Here is a 19732-nt window from a genome sequence, read left to right on the forward strand (position 1 = left end):
GTCCAACAGCCTCCCCTTATTAATGAAATCTCCAACAGCAGCCCCTAATATTAATGAAATGTCCAGTTATCCCCTTTATTAACAAAATGTACAGCAGTGGCGCCATTATTCTTAAAATGTCCAGCAGCCACTTGTTTAATAAAATATCCAGCAACCCCACCCCTTATTATTGGAAGGTCCACCAGCCTTCCCTTATTACAGAAATGTCATGCATCCCCCTCATTAATGAAATATGCAGCAGCCCCCTCCCCTTATTAGTTAAATGTCAAAGGGAGCAGACACAGGTCCCCTTGTCATATTAAAAAAATAAATAAAAATAAACTGAGCACTCACCTTCAGGTGCGTCAAGTCCCTGGGGGTTCCAGTGCAGCAGCGCAAGCAGAGAAAGGTCCATGTGCTCTACCGGCACACAACATATGATGCGGCATTGGTGACAGTGGTGGTGATTGAGTATATGTAGGAAGTGTAGCGCACAGGCACATCTTTGATTATGCTGCTTCTGCAATCAGTGTTATGTGTATCTGCCAGGTGCAGGCCCCCTCCATCACTGGGCCCAATCCCCCCTGCAGCTTTGATAGTTACAGCCCTGGGTATAAATAGTTATATTTCTATATAATGGTGTAGGATTAAGGAGACATAGTCAAAAGCCTCTAACTCAGTTAAACCAGTTCCCTACATTCTTCTGACTATAATTGGGAATCTGTTCCTTCTTGATATACTGGTTTGGCTGTTATCCTGCATCATGTCATTAAGCTTCTTGAAAGTCAAGCTTCATGTTAAGGGGTCTGCCTTACAGGGTATCCAAAAGAGGCAATGGGGCAGATTTACTTACCCGGTCCATTCGGGATCCAGCAGCGCGTTCTCTGTGGAGGATTCGGTTCTTCCGGCGATTCACTAAGGCAATTCCCCTGATGTCCACCAGGTGTCGCTGCTGCGCCGAATTCCGTCGGAGTGCACTGAAGTTCACCAAACCAGACTGGGTGCAGGTAAGGGCGTGTCGAGCGACACATTTTTTAAAAAAAATACGGCGGTTTCTCCGAATCTGACGGGTTTTTCCGACGGCCCGCTCCCCGATTTTCGTTGCGTGCATGCCGGCGCCGATGCGCCACAATCCGATCGTGTGTGCCAAAAACCCGGGACAATTCAGGGAAAATCGGCGCAAAACGGTAAAATTCGTGTAACCCGAGCATATTTCCCTGCTTATATGGTCATTGCAAAGAGCTACTCCTATTAGTCTGCAAATGTGGCACAACACAGTACTATATATCTCACCCCATATATATATAGAGCACAGTAATACTACACTTATCTTGAATATATGGGAATGTGCAGTACTGTGTATGGCCACAGGCTTGTAAACACAAAATGGGTCATCGCTCTGTGAAATGGCATCCAACAGTGTTCTTATAAAGGCTATGAGGTTTTTATCCTGACAAATGCCGCCTTATTTCCTACTGTCATGGATATATTCTAGACCGCTTTGTTCTTTGCTGACTGTTGCAAGTTCATAGTATCATAGTTTATATGTTTGAAAAAAGACACTTGTCCATCAAGTTCAACCAAGGAAGGGAAGGGATTGCATGAGGAAGAGATTCTATATAACATAACCATCAATGTTATTTAGAAAAAGGCATCTAGACCCTTCTTGAAGCGCTCTGCTGTCCCTGCTGTGACCAGCGCCTGAGGCACACTATTCCACAGATTGACAGTTCTCATAGTAAAAAAGCCCTGTCGCCTCCGGTGATTAAACCTTGATTTCTCCAAACGGAGACAGTGCCCCCTCGTCTTTTGATTTGATTTAATCTGAAACAACTCCTCAAATCAAAAGACGAGGGGGCACTGTCTCCGTTTGGAGAAATCAAGGTTTAATCACCGGGGACGACAGGGCTTTTTTACTATGAGAACTGTCAATCTGTGGAATAGCCTGCCTCAGGCGCTGGTCACAGCAGGGACAGCAGAGAGCTTCAAGAAGGGTCTAGATGCCTTTTTACACCTAAATAACATTGATGTTTATGTTATATAGAATTGTTTCCCCTAAATCCCTTCCTCATCCAATCCCTACCCTTCCTTGGTTGAACTTTATGGACAGGTGTCTTTTTTCAACCGTATAAACTATGAAACTTTCCACCATATTTTTTGTATGGACCGTTCATATATTTATACAAATTAATCATGTTCCCTCGTAGACGTCTCTTTTCCAGACTAAATAAATCTAGTTGTTTTAATCTTTCCTCATAACTGAGACCCTTCATACCCCTTATCATTTTTGTGGCTCTACGTTGAACCTTCTCCAGGGCATGTATTTTATGGACTGGTGCCCAGAACTGGCATGACAAGATCCTACTGGCTTTAGAGGCAGCTAATTGACATTGCATACTGTTATTCAATTTACGATCTACTAGTACCCCCAGGTCCTTCTCAACAAGGGATTCTCCCAGATTTACTCCCCCAAGGACATATGTTGCCTTTGGATTTTTAGCCGTCCAATAAAGCAGGATGGTAGTAAGAGAGCAGTACAGTATAACCTCCTGCTAGACTTTGTATTAGATGGTTGGATATCCCTGATATATTTGTGTCTATGTCTATAGCCTGGAAAGCCCTTTTCAGTTTGGGGTTGACAGTGAAGAAGGGGAATATTTGGCCTCATTAGCGCCCCCTTACTGTGTCCCTGTCTGAACTTTACATTGAACTCTACAGTGCAAACTGAAATGTTATCAAGAACTTTCCAGCTGCATTGCAGCTCTCTTGTATCACATCTGTAGAAGCATGGAAGCAATGTCGCTTTGTTCATTAATCAGACACAAGACTATTTTGCACATAATTGCTTTTTCCTTTGATGTATCTTCACTCATATCCTGGGGCTGTGTACACAGCCTTCCTCATCTAGTAATAATCAGGAGGATTGTAGTCTGAGCCAGCGTGTTATAGATAGATTTATTGATCGGCCTCTGGAATTCGTTTAGCTTTTTAATTGGAAAATTGAATTTCTTTTAATAGACAGTTATGTTAATAAAAGGTTCCCGCCATCCGTATTACGTCCCGAAGACGCTCAGGGGAGACTCTTGTACTAACACGGAGTTTGTGGCTAATATTTTATTAGTTTCTGTTATTTATAACAAGTCACCAGTAAGTAATAGGGAGCATAGACAGTAACAAATCAGACAATGTATACAATGAATGACGGCTCTGGATGTAACCATCCTTCTGCATCCGTGTGCTCTAAAGTTATAGAAGGTGACGCTACAATTATCATTAACCCTAACCAGGTATTAATGAATATATTTATAGCTATGTTTTTTGTTTCATATTCGAATCACTTAAAAAATAGTATAAAATGTGTCTCAAGTGTCTGACGGATATGGTCCCACAGCAATCATAGTTCTGCTTTTTTTTATCAACTGCACTGGGACATTGAAACTGGGACCTAAATAATTCAGTAGAAAAATAAAAGTTAAACTTGGGGTTTGATTGATATTAGCCATTATGTGGCACATTTACTTACCCGGTCCTGTCACGATCCAGCAGCACGTTCTCCGTCGAGGATTTGGGTCTTCCGGCAATTCCTGCGCCCGATGTCCATCAGGTGTCGCCGCTGCGCCGAGGTTCGCTGGAGTTCACCAACCTATTCCTGGTGCATGTAAGCGCGTGTCAAGCAAACATTTAAAAAAAAAATACAAGTGTTTTCTCCACCCCCCGATTTCCGTCACATGCATGCCGGCGCCGGTGCACCACAATCCGATCGCATGCGCCAAAATCCCGGGGCAATTCGGCGCAAACCGGTAATTTTCAGGAACCCCGAAGAAAAAAAACGGACCCTTAGTAAATGTGCCCCTATGTGTTAGAATTGAGCCATAGGATCCATGGTTTACTCCCATCATTCTGATGTTAATAAAATGCTCAAGGAACTCTGGAAAACACTACGGGGATCCGGAAATCCTGGGGCAATTCGCCGCAAATCGGTAATTTTCAGGAAACCCGACGAAAAAGAGCGGACCCTTAGTAAATGTGCCCCTATGTGTTAGAATTGAGCCATAGGATCCATTGTTTTTCTCCCATCATTCTGATGTTAATAAAATGCTCCAGGAACTCTGGAAAACACTACGGGGATCCAGAACCTGCTTCGGCCAATGAGTGGCCTCCTTGGATCGGGGGACAGCAAAGTAACAACTACAACAGAAGATTGCAGGACTTAAAGTCCTGTTGCTGTCAGTGCCAGGTTGTGTTATCACAGCTCAGCCCTGGTACCCGGGATCGGAACCACATTGAAATAATTGCAAATGCTAGCGTATTGTTAGAGAGGGGAGCATGGCCGTCAGAAAGTGGGCATGGGGCGGGACCTGCCATAAAACCTGCCAGATACATCAAGCGGTCTGAGCTGGCTATGCCGGAAGGGTGGGGGGGCTATCATAAGCCGCTGCATGAGGGTATTTATCAAAAATATCCTCCATAGTGTCCATTTTAGTAGTATTTAAGCAGAAAATAGTAATGTTAGATTTGTAGCATCTGCATTTTTCGTTGCCCAGTAAAGTAAGTCTAACAGCAATTAGCTGGTAAGCTTGGCAAACCGTTTTAACAAAAGTTGCAAAAATTATTGCATATTTGCAGAACAGTATGCTAAAATGACTAAAAATAGATAATACTTAGCAAGTGGGATAAATCTCTCATCCAAATATTGTTTAGATAAAATGACTATATTAGGGGGATTTCAGCTTAACCCTTAAAGGACCTGGCCCTTTTTTGTTTTTCATTTCTATTTTTCACTCCCCACAAACAAAAATCTATAATTATTTCTTTTTACTCATAAAGAGCTGTGTGACGGCTTGTTTTCTGCCTAACAAACTGCACTTCATAGTGATGGTATATATTTTTCCATTCCATGTACTGGGAAGCGGGAATAAAAAATCCAAATGCAGTGAAATTGGTGAAAAAAACGCATTTGAGCTGTTTTCTTATGGGCTTGGATTTTACGGCTTTCACTGTGCAGCCAAAATGACATGTCTACTTTATTCTTTGGGTTGTTGCGATTACGGGGATACCAAATTTGTACACGTTTTATAATGTTTTTATACATTTACAAAAATCAAAACCTCCTGTACAAAATCTTTTTTTCATCTGGCGCTAATAACTTTTTTTCTTCTGGCACTAATAACTTTTAATAACAGATTATAGATCTGTTATTCCTGTTGTTCTGTAATATTGAATCCAAGATCTCTTTCATACTTTCCTATAAAGCTTGGTCTGCCTCTAATTTCCCCATCTCTTACCTGTGCGTAGATTACCGAGAGAGAATGGGCAATATGCCCTTCGCCCAGGCATCTTTCCCCAAATGTTGTTAACTCCCGACAAAAGGCGCTGGCTGGTGGTAAGGAGTTCAAAAAGTGATGTAATTGTATTGCTTTCCAGTATCCCAGGTGATTAGGAATCTCTTGTGAGATTATATCCTCCAAAGACCAGTCATTCGCCTTTATATATTCCCTGGAATATAACCTCCCATGCTGCGCCCATTCTCTGAATCTCTGATCATTCCTTCCTGGTTTAAAGTTTGGATTATTTAGGATAGGGTATAATGGGGAGAGTAGGGGAGATAAAGAGCTTCCCTGTAGATATTTGTTACAGATCTTTAATGTAGGAGATATAGTTGGGTGTTTAAGGTCAGGCAGAGAAGAAATTCCATTTCTAATGATAATTTCAGATCCCTAAGCCTATACCAGTCTATCATCCTTGAGAGGTGTATAGCTATATAGTACCTAAATATATCAGAGACTCCCAATCCTCCTTTACATTTTGGTCGAAATAGTGTCTCCCTGGAAACTCTGGCCTTTTTCCTCCTCCAAATAAAGGAAAAAATACATGAAGCCATTTTCTCAAAAAATGATTAAGGGATGGTAATTGGAATTGCCTGTAGGAGATATAAAATTCTTGGGAATAGATTCATTTTTTATTATAGAACATCTACCCAACCAAGTGAAAGTCCCCTTACCCACTGCTCCAGGTCCTTCTCTACCTGACTCATTAAAGGTACAAAATTATTTCTGAATAATCTATTGAGATCTGCTGTTAGAGAAATCCCCAGATATCTGATCTCATCTGTTTTCCATTAAAAAGGGAATGGCAACCGATCGCAGCTCCCCGATGATGTCACAGGGAGCGACGATCTCCAACAAGCTTTGCCGGCGGCGATGTGCGTGTTAACATCCGCGATTGGTGCTAGTACCGTTAAGTCTTTGCTGAAATATGCAATGGAGAGGGCTTGGTCCCGTGAGCCCTCTCCATGCACTCGCAGTCAACTTGTGACATGCTATTGCATCAAGGGTTGTGAAAGGGTTAAAATACTAAGTCTAAACTAAAGCTGTTGTTCCATAAATTCTGTATTTAAAGGCGTTTTCTCATTTCATCAAATTCATGTTAATATTTTTACAATTAAAAGTTATACAATTTTCTAATTTAATTACTGTATCAATTCCTCACAGTTTTCTAGATCTCTGCTTGTTCTATGTTACTCCCAGTAGATAGAAATTTGACCTTGGTCAAACAGGTGCACAGCTCATTATATAACAGAGAATAATCAGAACTGTGTGATATAACGAGCTGTGCACCTGTGTGACTATGGTCAGATTTATGTCCACTGGAAGCAAACATAGAAGCTTTGCATTGAATGACAGCAAGCAGAGATCCAGAAAACCGTGAGGAATTGATACAGAATTAGAGATGAGCGAGCACTAAAATGCTCGGGTACTCGTTATTCGAGATGAACTTTTCCCGATTCTCGAGTGCTCGTCTCGAATAACGAGCCCCATTGAAGTCAATGGGAGACTCGAGCATTTTTCAAGGGGACCAAGGATCTGCACAGGAAAGCTTGGCCAAACACCTGGGAACCTCAGAAAAGGATGGAAACACCACGGAGATGGACAGGAAACAGCAGGGGCAGCATGCATGGATGCCTCTGAGGCTGCTTAATCGCACCATTATGCCAAAATTATGGGCAACAGCATGGCCATGACAGAGTGACCGAATGAGGCTAGATAGCATCTAAAACATCCAATAATTGACCCTGACACTATAGGGGACGGCATGCAGAGGCAGCGGCAGCAGCGGCAGGCTAGAGAGTGTCTTGGCAACATACCCCAAATGGACTCAGGCTTAAAACCAATGGGTGGCAGAGAGGAACCAAAGGAGGTGAGCAAGAAGCGCTGAAATAATATCGGTAAATGATAAAAGTTTGCAGTATATTTTGTGGATTACACAGCAGGGTGGCGACAAAGTTAACAAGTTTGATGAGGAAGCCATGAAAACAACCCAAAATTCTGCCTGACACAGCTCGTTTGATAAGGGGACCATGTATGGAGGCAGTGAACTAATAGTAGATTAAAGGTGCTGCAGTTAAAACTATGTTAGTTGGATCTTGGGATGGAGCTGGCGCTCCGCTGCCAGGCGAGCTTTCGCCAATCCAAGCCCCTGTCTCTAGGCTACTCCCCAAACAGCACTTCTAAGAACCTTTTGTATAAGATCAAGTGTAGTAGCTTTCTTATAAGTTTGGGTTCTGGCGGGTGAGGGGAATGTAAACAGATGCGCAAGAAGCGCTGAAATAATATTGGTAAATGATAAAAGTTTGCCAGTATATTTTGTGGATTACACAGCAGGGTGGCGACAAAGTTAACAAGTTTGATGTGGAAGCCATGAAAACAACCCAAAATTCTGCCTGACACAGCTCGTTTGATAAGGGGACCATGTATGGAGGCAGTGAACTAGTAGTAGATTAAAGGTGCTGCAGTTAAAACTATGTTAGTTGGATCTTGGGATAGAGCTGGCGCTCCGCTGCCAGGCGAGCTTTCGCCAATCCAAGCCCCTGTCTCTAGGCTACTCCCCAAACAGCACTTCTAAGAACCTTTTGTATAAGATCAAGTGTAGTAGCGTTCTTATAAGCTTGGGTTCTGGCGGGTGAGGGGAATGTAAACAGATGCGCAAGAAGCGCTGAAATAATATTGGTAAATGATAAAAGTTTGCCAGTATATTTTGTGGATTACACAGCAGGGTGGCAACAAAGTTAACATGGAAGCCATGAAAACAATCCAAAATTCTGCCTGACACAGCTTGTTTGATAAGGGGACCATGTATGGAGGCAGCTATATGGACTACTTTTGGAGGCAGCAATGGCGATGACGTGTGGAGGTAGCAATGGAGACAACGTGTGAAGGCAGCTAAAAAGACGACGTGTGGAGGCTGCTATGGAGACAATTTAATTTGGATAGTGCCTGTATGTGGCAGTCCAAAAAAGTTTTCAAACCAGAGGAGCAGGTAGCTGGTCCTCCAGAAAAATTACATAGATTGAGTGCCTGTATGTGGCAGTCCAAAAAAGTTTTCAAACCAGAGGAGCAGGTAGCTGGTCCTCCAAAAAGATTAAATAAATTGAGTGCCTGTATGTGGCAGTCCAAAAAAGTTTTCAAACCAGAGGAGCAGGTAGCTGGTCCTCCAGAAAAATTACATAGATTGAGTGCCTGTATGTGGCACTCCCAAAAATTGTTTAAAACAGAGGACAGGGTAGTTGGCCCTCCAGAAAAATTAAATACATAGAGTACTATAGCCAGAGCCAGTTGGCCCTGGCAAAAAAAATAGCCAGTTTCCTCTGCTTTAGTGTACAAAGAGGAGGAGAAGGAGGACAATGAGGAGGAGGAGTGCATACATTATTCAGGTTCAGCTTCTTTCACCTGGTGGAGAATGGAAATGCGGAGAAATCCAGGCTTTATTCATCTTGATAAGCGTCAGCCTGTCAGCGCTGTCAGTCGACAGGCGTGTACGCTTATCGGTGATGATGCCACCAGCTGCACTGAAAACCCGCTCGGACAACACGCTAGCGGCAGGGCAGGCAAGAACCTCCAAGGCGTACAGCGCCAGTTCGTGCCACATGTCCAGCTTTGAAACCCAGTAGTTGTAGGGAGCTTTGTGATCATTTAGGACGATGGTATGGTCAGCTACGTACTCCCTCACCATCTTTCTGTAAAGATCAGCCCTACTCTGTCGAGACTGGGGACAGGTGACAGTGTCTTGCTGGGGTGACATAAAACTGGCAAAGGCCTTGTAAAGCGTACCCCTGCCAGTGCTGGACAAGCTGCCTGGTGGCCTACTCTCCCTCGCTACTTGTCCCGCAGAAGTACGCCCTCTGCCGCTAGCGCTGTCAGAAGGGAAATACTGTTTCAGCTTGTGCACCAGGGCCTGCTGGTATTCATGCATTCTCACACTCCTTTCCTCTCCAGGGATGAGAGTGGAAAGATTTTGCTTGTACCGTGGGTCCAGGAGAGTGAATACCCAGTAATCGGTGCTGGAATAAATTCTTTGAACGCGAGGGTCACGGGATAGGCAGCTTAGCATGAAATCTGCCATATGCGCCAGAGTCCCAACTCGCAAGAATTCACTCCCTTCACTGGCCTGACTGTCCATTTCCTCCTCCTCCAACTCCTCTTCTTCTGCCCATACACGCTGAACAGTGAAGGACTGAACAATGGTCCCCTCTTCTGTCTCGCCAACATTCTCCTCCTCTTCCTCCTCATCCTCCTCCACCTCCTCCGATATGCGCTGAGAAACAGACCTAAGGGTGCTTTGGCTATCAACAAGGGAATCTTCTTCCCCCGTCTCTTGTGACGAGCGCAAAGCTTCCGACTTCATGCTGACCAGAGAGTTTTTCAACAGGCCAAGCAGCGGGATGGTGAGGCTGATGACGGCGGCATCACCACTGACCATCTGTGTTGACTCCTCAAAGTTACTCAGCACCTGACAGATATCAGACATCCACGTCCACTCCTCATTGTAGACTTGAGGAAGCTGACTGACCTGACTACCAGTTCTGGTGGAAGTTGACATCTGGCAGTCTACAATCGCTCGGCGCTGCTGGTAAACTCCGGATAACATGGTCAGTGTTGAATTCCACCTCGTGGGCACGTCGCACAACAGTCGGTGAGCGGGCAGTTGGAGGCGGCGCTGCGCTGCCCTGAGAGTGGCAGCATCTGTGCTGGACTTCCTGAAATGCGCACAGATGCGGCGCACCTTCGTGAGCAAATCAGACAGATTGGGGTATGTTTTGAGGAAACGCTGAACTATGAGATTTAACACATGGGCCAGGCATGGCACATGTGTCAGTCTGCCCAGTTGCAGAGCTGCCACCAGGTTACGGCCGTTGTCACACACAACCATGCCTGGCTTCAGGTTCAGCGGTGCCAGCCACAGATCAGTCTGCGCCGTGATGCCCTGTAATAACTCTTGGGCGGTGTGCCTTTTATCGCCTAGGCTCAGCAGTTTGAGCACCGCCTGCTGTCGCTTAGCGATGGCACTGCTGCTGTGCCTAGAGCTACCGACTGATGGCGCCATGCCCACGGATGGTAATTCAGAGGAGGAGGTGGAGGAGGGGTGGGAGGAGGAGGAGGCATAGTTGGCCTTTGAGACCTGGACCGAGGTAGGCCCCGCAATCCTCGGTGTCGGCAGTATATGACCAGCCCCAGGGTCAGACTCGGTCCCAGCCTCCACCAAGTTAACCCAATGTGCCGTCAGCGATATATAGTGGCCCTGCCCGGCAGCACTCGTCCACGTGTCCGTGGTCAGGTGGACCTTGTCAGAAACGGCGTTGGTCAGGGCACGGAGGATGTTCTCTGACAAGTGCTTGTGCAGGGCTGGGACGGCACATCAGGAAAAGTAGTGGTGGCTGGGGACCGAATACCGAGGGGCGGCCGCCGCCATGAGGTTTCGAAAGGCCTCGGTCTCTACCAGCCTATAGGGCAGCATCTCCAGGCTTAGCAACTTGGAGATGTGGACGTTGAGGGCTTGGGCGTGTGGGTGGGTTGCGCTATACCTCCTTTTGCGCTCCAGCGTCTGGGGTATGGAGAGCTGAACGCTGGTGGATGCTGTGGAGGATCGTGGAAGCGAAGATGGGGTTTTCGCACGGGAGGTGTTTGGGCCGGGGTCCTGGGCAGGGGGCTGACTAGCAGATGACACAGGGGTGACAGTGGTGTGCCCGGCCGGAGGTGAACGGGCTTGGTGCCATTGAGTGGGGTGTTTAGCATTCAGATGCCTGCGCATACTGGTGGTAGTTAAGCTAGTAGTGGTGGAACCCCTGCTGATCCTGGTTTGGCAAAGGTTGCACACCACAGTCCGTCGGTCATCCGGTGTTTCTTTAAAGAACCTCCAGACTTCTGAAAATCTAGCCCTCGCCACGGGAGCTTGACTACGGGCAACATTTGGCGCTGATGCACCAGCTCTGGCCCTGCCTCTCCGTCTGGCCCCACCACTGCCTCTTCCAACCTGTTCTGCTATAGGACTCGCCTCCGTCTCAGAAGCACTGTGTTCACCCGGCCTATCAACCCAGCTTGGGTCTGTCACCTCATCATCCTCCGATCCCTCAGTCTGCTCCCCCCTCGGACTTCCTGCCCTGACAACAACTTCACCACTGTCTGACAACTGTGTCTCCTCATCGTCCGACACCTGTTTACACACTTCTTCCACTACGTGAATAATGTCATCATCACCCACAGACTGCGACTGGTGGAAAACCTGGGCATCGGAAAATAGCTCAGCAGCAGCAGGACAAGTGGTTTGTGACTGTGGGAAGGGTCCAGAAAACAGTTCCTCAGAGTATGCCGGTTCAAATGCCAAATTTTGGTGGGAGGGGGGAAGGAGGCTGAGGTGGAGGAGCTGGAGGAGTGCCGATTTCGGTGACATGGGTGGACTGCGTGGAAGACTGACTGGTGGACAAATGGCTAGAAGCATTGTCCGCAATCCACGACATCACCTCTTCGCACTGTTCTGGCCTCAACAGTGCTCTACCACGAGTCCCAGTAACTTGAGACATGATGAACCTAGGGAGTGTACCTCTGCGGCGTTCCCCTGCTCCCCCATCAGCAGGTGGTGTCTCACCCCGCCCAGGACCACGGCCTCTGACCCCTGCAGTAGTTGGACGCCCACGTCCACGCCCTCATCCTCTACCCCTAGCCCTTGGGTTAAACATTTTCCAAATTAAAGTGTAAACTTGAAAAAAAAAAAAATTTGTGTTTATTTTTTTTTAGTTTTTTATTTTTTTTAACAAAACGATGCTATCCTGTTGCTATGGCTAGTTTCTAACCTACACTGACAGCACACAACTGGATTTTGTGCTTTGCAAGATGAGTTTGAGCTATAAAATGAAATAAAGGTAAAAAAAAAAAAAAAATCTGCAGACTCTGCCTAATTCTAATCAAACCCCTAATAAATTGTCCCACTTCGGTGTTTGAGGTGGATATGCGTGTCACTAAGAGCTAAACACAACGGTCGCAGGTCTCCCAGCAAATTCCTCACAGTATGGTACTAGCTGCACTACTAGTGCCAGCAAGCCCAGCCACAAGCAAATAAAAAAAAAAAAGTATAACGTTATTGTAGCCCTAAGAAGGGCTGTTGGGTTCTTGTAGAATCACTCCTGCCTAACACTATTCTAATAGAACACCCTAACGCTTTCCCTGACCAGCAGCAGCTCTCTCCCTAGCGGCATCCAGACAGAGAATGATCCGAGCAGCGCGGGCAGGGGCTAGTCTATTCCAGGGTCACCTGATCTGGCTAGCCAACCACTGCTATCGACGTGTAAGGGTACCACGTCATGCTGGGTGGAGTGCAGAGTCTCTTGGCTTGTGATTGGCTCTGTTTCTGGCCGCCAAAAAGCCAAACGGCGGGAGATGCCATTTTCTCGAGCGGGCGAAGTATTCGTCCGAGCAACGAGCTTTTTCGAGTACGCTAATGCTCGAACGCGCATCAAGCTCGGACGAGTATGTTCGCTCATCTCTATACAGAATGTATATATTGGAAAATTGTATATGTTTTTATAATACAAACAATAACATTAATTTGTTGGAATGGGAACACCCCTTTAACATTACAGTATAGGTTTATAAAAGGACGAAAGCCATGTTCAAATCTGATTTGGATATCATAATAAAGGGAACATGGAAAACCTCCAGGCGGCCAAGGTTGGGCTTTGAAAAACAAGAACACATGCTTTTGACGCTCTGCCTTCCTGTTCCATTGTTACTCCAGTAACGGTGAAGGTCCTGCGCCAGACCTGAAGTTGTGAGTGAGCACAACACCTGCTCAATCCAATGACTGGCCTCCTCGGAACAGAGGAAACACTGAAAGTGAACACTCCTGCAAAATGCCCGTCTTTGGATGAAACGGATAATATAGCCACAGCAGAAAGCACTTGCCTGATCTGCACCTGCGCACTTGCTATTGCTTCTTACTATTCAGGGCTGAAAAGTCCCAAGGAGAAGCGCAATTCTATTCCAGGATGGACTTGGTGTAGAATCATTTTCAGGCACAGCCGGAAACATCAGGAGTCTGGAAATTCCTGATGTATTGGGTGGTCCCAGAGGGGAGGCGCTTCATCATACGCCAAGGTATTATAAATCTACCCTTTTAATTGTATCTATCACAGTGATAAGCGGTGTAGCTATTTGTGAGTATATATTTTTTATTTTTATTGTCTTTTTTTATTTACACTTTACTCTCCCTTTGTAAGTGCGTCTACTTTTCTATGAGAAGTTTCCCAAATCTGAAACAGCAAAAAGAGATTGTACCAGCAAGGTCCTTTATACGACAACCCGACTGACATTACTGTGACAGTGGAGTGAAGCATGAATTATTGATGATTGATGTGTTACACAATGGGTTCATTCTGCTGGTAACTCAGATTTGGATAAGAGTGAAAATGTCATTTTAGGCACTCAAAAAGATATATTTTCTTCTCCAGGAAGTTACTTTATTCATATTTGCTACTAGAAATGTTTGAGTAGGTAATGGGTGACATTGCCAAGGTCAACAGCAGCGGGGCCAAGTACTGTATCGGGGATCATAATATAATCTTTGTTATTATCTACCACTAGAAGAGTCTGTGACAGATGAAAAGGCAATAATAAGACACTAGATAGCACATTGTTATTACATGTCAAGGGCCGAGATAAAAGTATGGCACTAATGCTATAGGAAATGGGAGCCGTGTGCCAGCAGTGAGATATTATTACAGGATCTTCTTGTTGGTGGTGTCTCACCTCTCACATTGGATTATATTTCCATGATGAGGGTCTGCGAGAGTCGTCTATGGTCTGAAAATTACATTTTCTTTACACATGTTGTGCTTATGAATACACAATTTTGTATTGCAAATAGAATTTTTTTTTTACCCAATATATCTTTAAGTTAGGCTGAATATACAGCTGCATCAGGGGATTCCTTTACAATATCCATTATTGAAGAACTTGTTAAAAACGAAATACAGAAAGTGAATGTTAAGTCTTCAGTTCACCTTGTGTTTCCAATAAAGATCCATGTAAGTAACAGTAGCTTCTGTTCTACTTCCGTTATTAATAGAAGAAATATTAACTAGGGCTACTGCGCTATTTTTTTCCACTAAAAAAACGGAAGAAAATTTACAAATGTAATGATGTCCAACATATGCCTTGAAACTGGAAAAATATGCAAATACGTTTTCCAGGATGGGATAAGGAAAACCACGCCTCTTTTAGCTCCCTTGACATCAAGCCTGACCCACAAGAAGCCCTATGACATGATGCAGGATTAAAACCAAACCAGTATATCTTTTCCAGATGGAACAGACTCCCAACTGTGGACAGCACTGTTCTGACCTGGTTGGGTCTCATCAGTACAGTGTAGGGAACTGGTTTGTGAGAGGCTTGTGACTAGGGTCATGATGTAAGAGTTTTCCTTATAAAGACTTCCAATTAATACATTTTCCAGGATTAGATAAGAAAAGCCACGCCTCTTTTAGCTGGAAAGACAGATTTACAGAATTTCAAGAATCTGGATTGTAAAAGTGTTATTAGCAGTGACCCAATTTGTGAAGGTCCCTGCCAATCCATTGGTTGCAAAATTAACATGAAGATTGATTCTGGCATAAATCAGCATAATCCTATGAATCCCAGTCATTTCGTCTTGAGAGGAGAGAGAAACATAATTTAATGAATGTAATTTAATTCCTTTATTACAGATTACGCAGCGCTGCACAAAGCTTGCCAAATCGGTCCATAAGGCTACCGAACACACATATGGTAAAAGTAAGAAAAACATCAGATTTGATTCCAATATGGAGAGCCAATTCCTTGGCTCATATTGTCTTATATTGACTGGACTGCTGAAACACCAATACATAGGAATACCAATACACCAATACCAATACATAATAGGAACACCATTTTTCATCAGTACATATAACAAACAAGAAAATACTATGATAATATTTCTTCCATTTGAAATCTTTTCCAAATAAAAAGATATAAAGCAGCACTTAAATACTCATCTGTAATTCAACATATTGGGGGTCATTTACTAAGGGCCCGATTCGCGTTTTCCCGACGTGTTACCCGAATATTTCCGATTTGCGGCGATTTCCCCTGAATTGCCCCGGGATTTTGGCGCACGTGAACGGATTGTGGCGCATCGGCGCCGGCATGCACGTGACGGAAATCGGGGGGCGTGGCCGAGCGAAAACCCGACGGATTCGGAAAAACCGCCGCATTTAAAAAAAGAAATGTGTTGCTTGGGACGCGCTTAGATTCACTCGACCCGTGCCGGTGAACTCCAGCGCGTTCAGATGCTTTTCAGCGCAGCAGCGCCACCTGGTGGACGGCGGAGGAACTACCTTGATGAATCCCGGCCGGACCCAAATCCAGCGCAGAGAATGCGCCGCTGGATCGTGAACGGACCGGGTAAGTAAATCTGCCCCATTGTTCTGGGTGCACCCAGCCATGGATCCATGTTGCTAGGACCTCCAATCCACAAAAATCGAAAAAAGCAGCAGCACTACTTATAAATAAATCAAAGTAGTGCACTTTATTCACAAAATATAGCAATGTTTCGACATCACGTCTTTATCATTATGCTTTTGCTTTTTCGATTTTTAAAAAAATCTTTTCCTATATTAGTTGCTGCCGTAATTGTAGAATAATCCATAAACCGTAGAATAATGTTCAAGTATTATTTGATAATTTGAAGGGCGTTCAAGTTCAAGTTTAGTTTTCACTGAAACGTGTTTTTATTGTGCAAAAGTACAAAAGCTAAAAAGCACCCAGAATGATTTAGTATTTGTAATGACTTATAGAATGAAGTTATTTTGTTGTTTTATGCCTGTGGTAACCAGAATCAAGTGCAAAAAATATGTAATTTTTGATATTCCCCTAAAATGCTTTAACATTAATCGATAAGTTATGTAAAAAAAATTGTTTGGTCCTTAAGATCCAGGGTGCAACTGGGGTTTAAGGTTAGGATTGTCTGTACAGTGCTACTACTCTTGAAAATCAGCTTGCAAATGATCTTGGTTAATGATGGAACAACACTAAAAGAAAATCTTCTGCCAGGATGAAGGATTGTAAAGCAAGCACATTTATATGCTGGTGTGTCAGGATCTGCTCTCCATTTAGCTTCTTATACCCTTGTTTTTATGAAAAAAAAAATGTAAAATGTATACAAATGAGTTCCTGACAGAGGGGGCACACACCAGCATGTAAGTGCACATGGTTTACAATCCTTAATCCTGATGGTAGATTACCTTTAAGAGTTAAGTAGGAGGACCTTCTATGTGATGTCTATAGAAGGCCTCAAGTAGGAAGAGGCTGTCTTTATGAATAGACTGTGAACCATGGCCATACAGACAACCAAAACGTTAAAGGTTTGCTTTCTGACAAACAGGGGCGTAACTACAGTGGTAGCAGCCATAGCAGCTGCTATGGGGCCCTTATGGGGTGACCCAGTGGCGTAACAACCACCGTAGCAGACGTAGCAGCTGCTACGGGGCCCAGGCTCATGGGGGGCCCGTGATGGACTGGCAGGAAGCAGGAACGCTAGTACAGGGAGCTGAGCCCGGGACCGACATCCGAATTATAATTTGTTAATGATGTGTCCCCGGGCCCGTCCCACTACCTCCACTGCCATGCAGGCCACATATGAAGTGGGCGGAGAGGTAGTGGGACGGGCCCGGGGACATATAATTAACAAATTATAATTCGGCTGTCCATCCCGGGCTCAGGAGCCGTCCCACTACCTCTGCTGCTGAAACTGGTGCCTGCCCCGCCCACCTGACACGCCCAGCTCACAACCGGTCCGTACCGCCCTCGGCACTTGCGGCTCTTCTGCGGCCCGGCCCGCTCGCTTCTCCTGTGGCTTTCCCGCCCGCCTGCCTCTCCTGTGGCCCGCCCACTTCACCCGCGGGCCACCCCCCTCACCCGCGGCCCGCCCACCTCGTCTGCTTCGTGACCCCGCCACCGCGTCCCGACTCCACGTTCCAGGCGCGACGCGATGACCGTGGGTAAGTATAATTAATACATATGTAAACGCTGTATGTAAATACTGTAAATGCATGTATATGTGTTTGTATATGTGTGTGTATATTGTATATACTGATTGGATGTGTATATATACTGTATATCTGTGTGTATGTTGTATGTACTGGATGTGTGTGTATATATGCTGTATATCTGTGTGTATGTGTTGTTTATGCTGGATGTGTGTGTATATATGCTGCATATATGTATGTATGTTGTATATACTGGATGTGTGTATGTATGTTGTATATACTGGATGTGTGTGTATATGATGTATATACTGGATGTGTGTATATACGCTGTATATCTGTGCGTATGTATTGTATATACTGGATGTGTGTGTATATATTCTGTATATCTGTGTGTATGTTGTGTATATACTGTATATTTGTTTATATGTGCTGTATATGTGTGTGTATGCTGTATATACTGGATGCGTGTTTATATATGATGTATATCTGTGTGTATGTGTTGTATATACTGGATGTGTGTGTATATATGCTGTATATCTGTGTGTATGTATTGTATATACTGGATGTGTGTGTATATATGCTGTATATCTGTGTGTATGTGTTGTATATACTGGATGCGTGTGTGTATATGCTGTATATCTGTGCGGATGTGTTGTATATACTGGATGTGTGTGTGTATATGCTGTATATCTGTGTGGATGTGTTGTATATACTGGATGCGTGTGTATATATGCTGTATATCTGTGCGTATGTATTGTATATACTGGATGTGTGTGTATATATTCTGTATATCTGTGTGTATGTTGTGTATATACTGTATATTTGTTTATATGTGCTGTATATGTGTGTGTATGCTGTATATACTGGATGCGTGTTTATATATGATGTATATCTGTGTGTATGTGTTGTATATACTGGATTTGTGTGTATATATGCTGTATATCTGTGCGTATGTATTGTATATACTGGATGTGTGTGTATATATGCTGTATATCTGTGTGTATGTGTTGTATATACTGGATGCGTGTGTGTATATGCTGTATATCTGTGTGGATGTGTTGTATATACTGGATGTGTGTGTGTATATGCTGTATATCTGTGTGGATGTGTTGTATATACTGGATGCGTGTGTATATATGCTGTATATCTGTGTGTATGTGTTGTATATACTGGATGTGTGTGTATATATGCTGTATATCTGTGTGTATGTGTTGTATATACTGGATGCGTGTGTGTATATGCTGTATATCTGTGTGTATGTGTTGTATATACTGGATGCGTGTGTGTATATGCTGTATATGTGTGTGTATGTTGTATATACTGGATGTGTGTGTATATATGCTGTATATATGTGTGTATGTGTTGTATATACTGGATGTGTGTGTATATATGCTGTATATCTGTGGGTATGTATTGTATATACTGGATGCATGTGTATATATGCTGCATATCTGTGGGTATGTGTTGTATATACTGGATGCATGTGTGTATATGCTGTATATTTGTGAGTATGTTGTATATACTGGATGTGTGTTTATATGTATATATATGCTGTATATCTGTGTGTATGTGTTGTATATACTGGATGCATGTGTATATATGCTGTATATCTGTGCGTATGTGCTGTATATACTGGATGCGTGTGTATATATGCTGTATATCTGTGTGTATGTGTTGTATATACTGGATGCGTGTGTATATAGGCTGTATATGTTGTATATACTGGATGTGTGTGTATATATGCTGTATATCTGTGCGTATGTGCTGTATATACTGGATGCGTGTGTATATATGCTGTATATCTGTGGGTATGTGTTGTATATACTGGATGCGTGTGTGTATATGCTGTATATCTGTGTGTATGTGTTGTATATACTGGATGTGTGTGTATATATGCTGTATATCTGTGTGTATGTGTTGTATATACTGGATGCGTGTGTATATATGCTGTATATGTGTGTGTATGTTGTATATACTGGATGTGTATGTGTATATATGCTCTATATCTGCGTGTATATACTGGATCTGCGTGTATATATGCTGTATATCTGTGTGTATGTTGTATATGTTGTAAATTTGATGTCTATATACTATATGTGTGTATATGATATGCATATACTTATGTGTGTATAAATGTATGAATGTGTAGACACGTGTGTAAAAATGATTGTACTTGTGTAAATGTGTGTATAAATATGTATGGGGAAGAGAAGGGGGTCCCATTCAAAGGTCTGCTATGGGGCCCAGCCTCTGCTGCTTACGCCCCTGGAGTGACCTAGCCTTTTCTTGTGGCCTGGAGGTAGCCAGAGCCCATAATACCAGAGTGGCTGGTTAGTGCAGCCTTGGGCATGCTGTGGTCACGCTGTTTGGTATGGGGACCAGAGGGCTGACCCACAACCTGGCACGTCTCCAGCAGGTGAT

This window comes from Engystomops pustulosus, chromosome 10, assembly GCF_040894005.1.
Source record: "Engystomops pustulosus chromosome 10, aEngPut4.maternal, whole genome shotgun sequence".
NCBI lineage: Eukaryota > Metazoa > Chordata > Amphibia > Anura > Leptodactylidae > Engystomops > Engystomops pustulosus.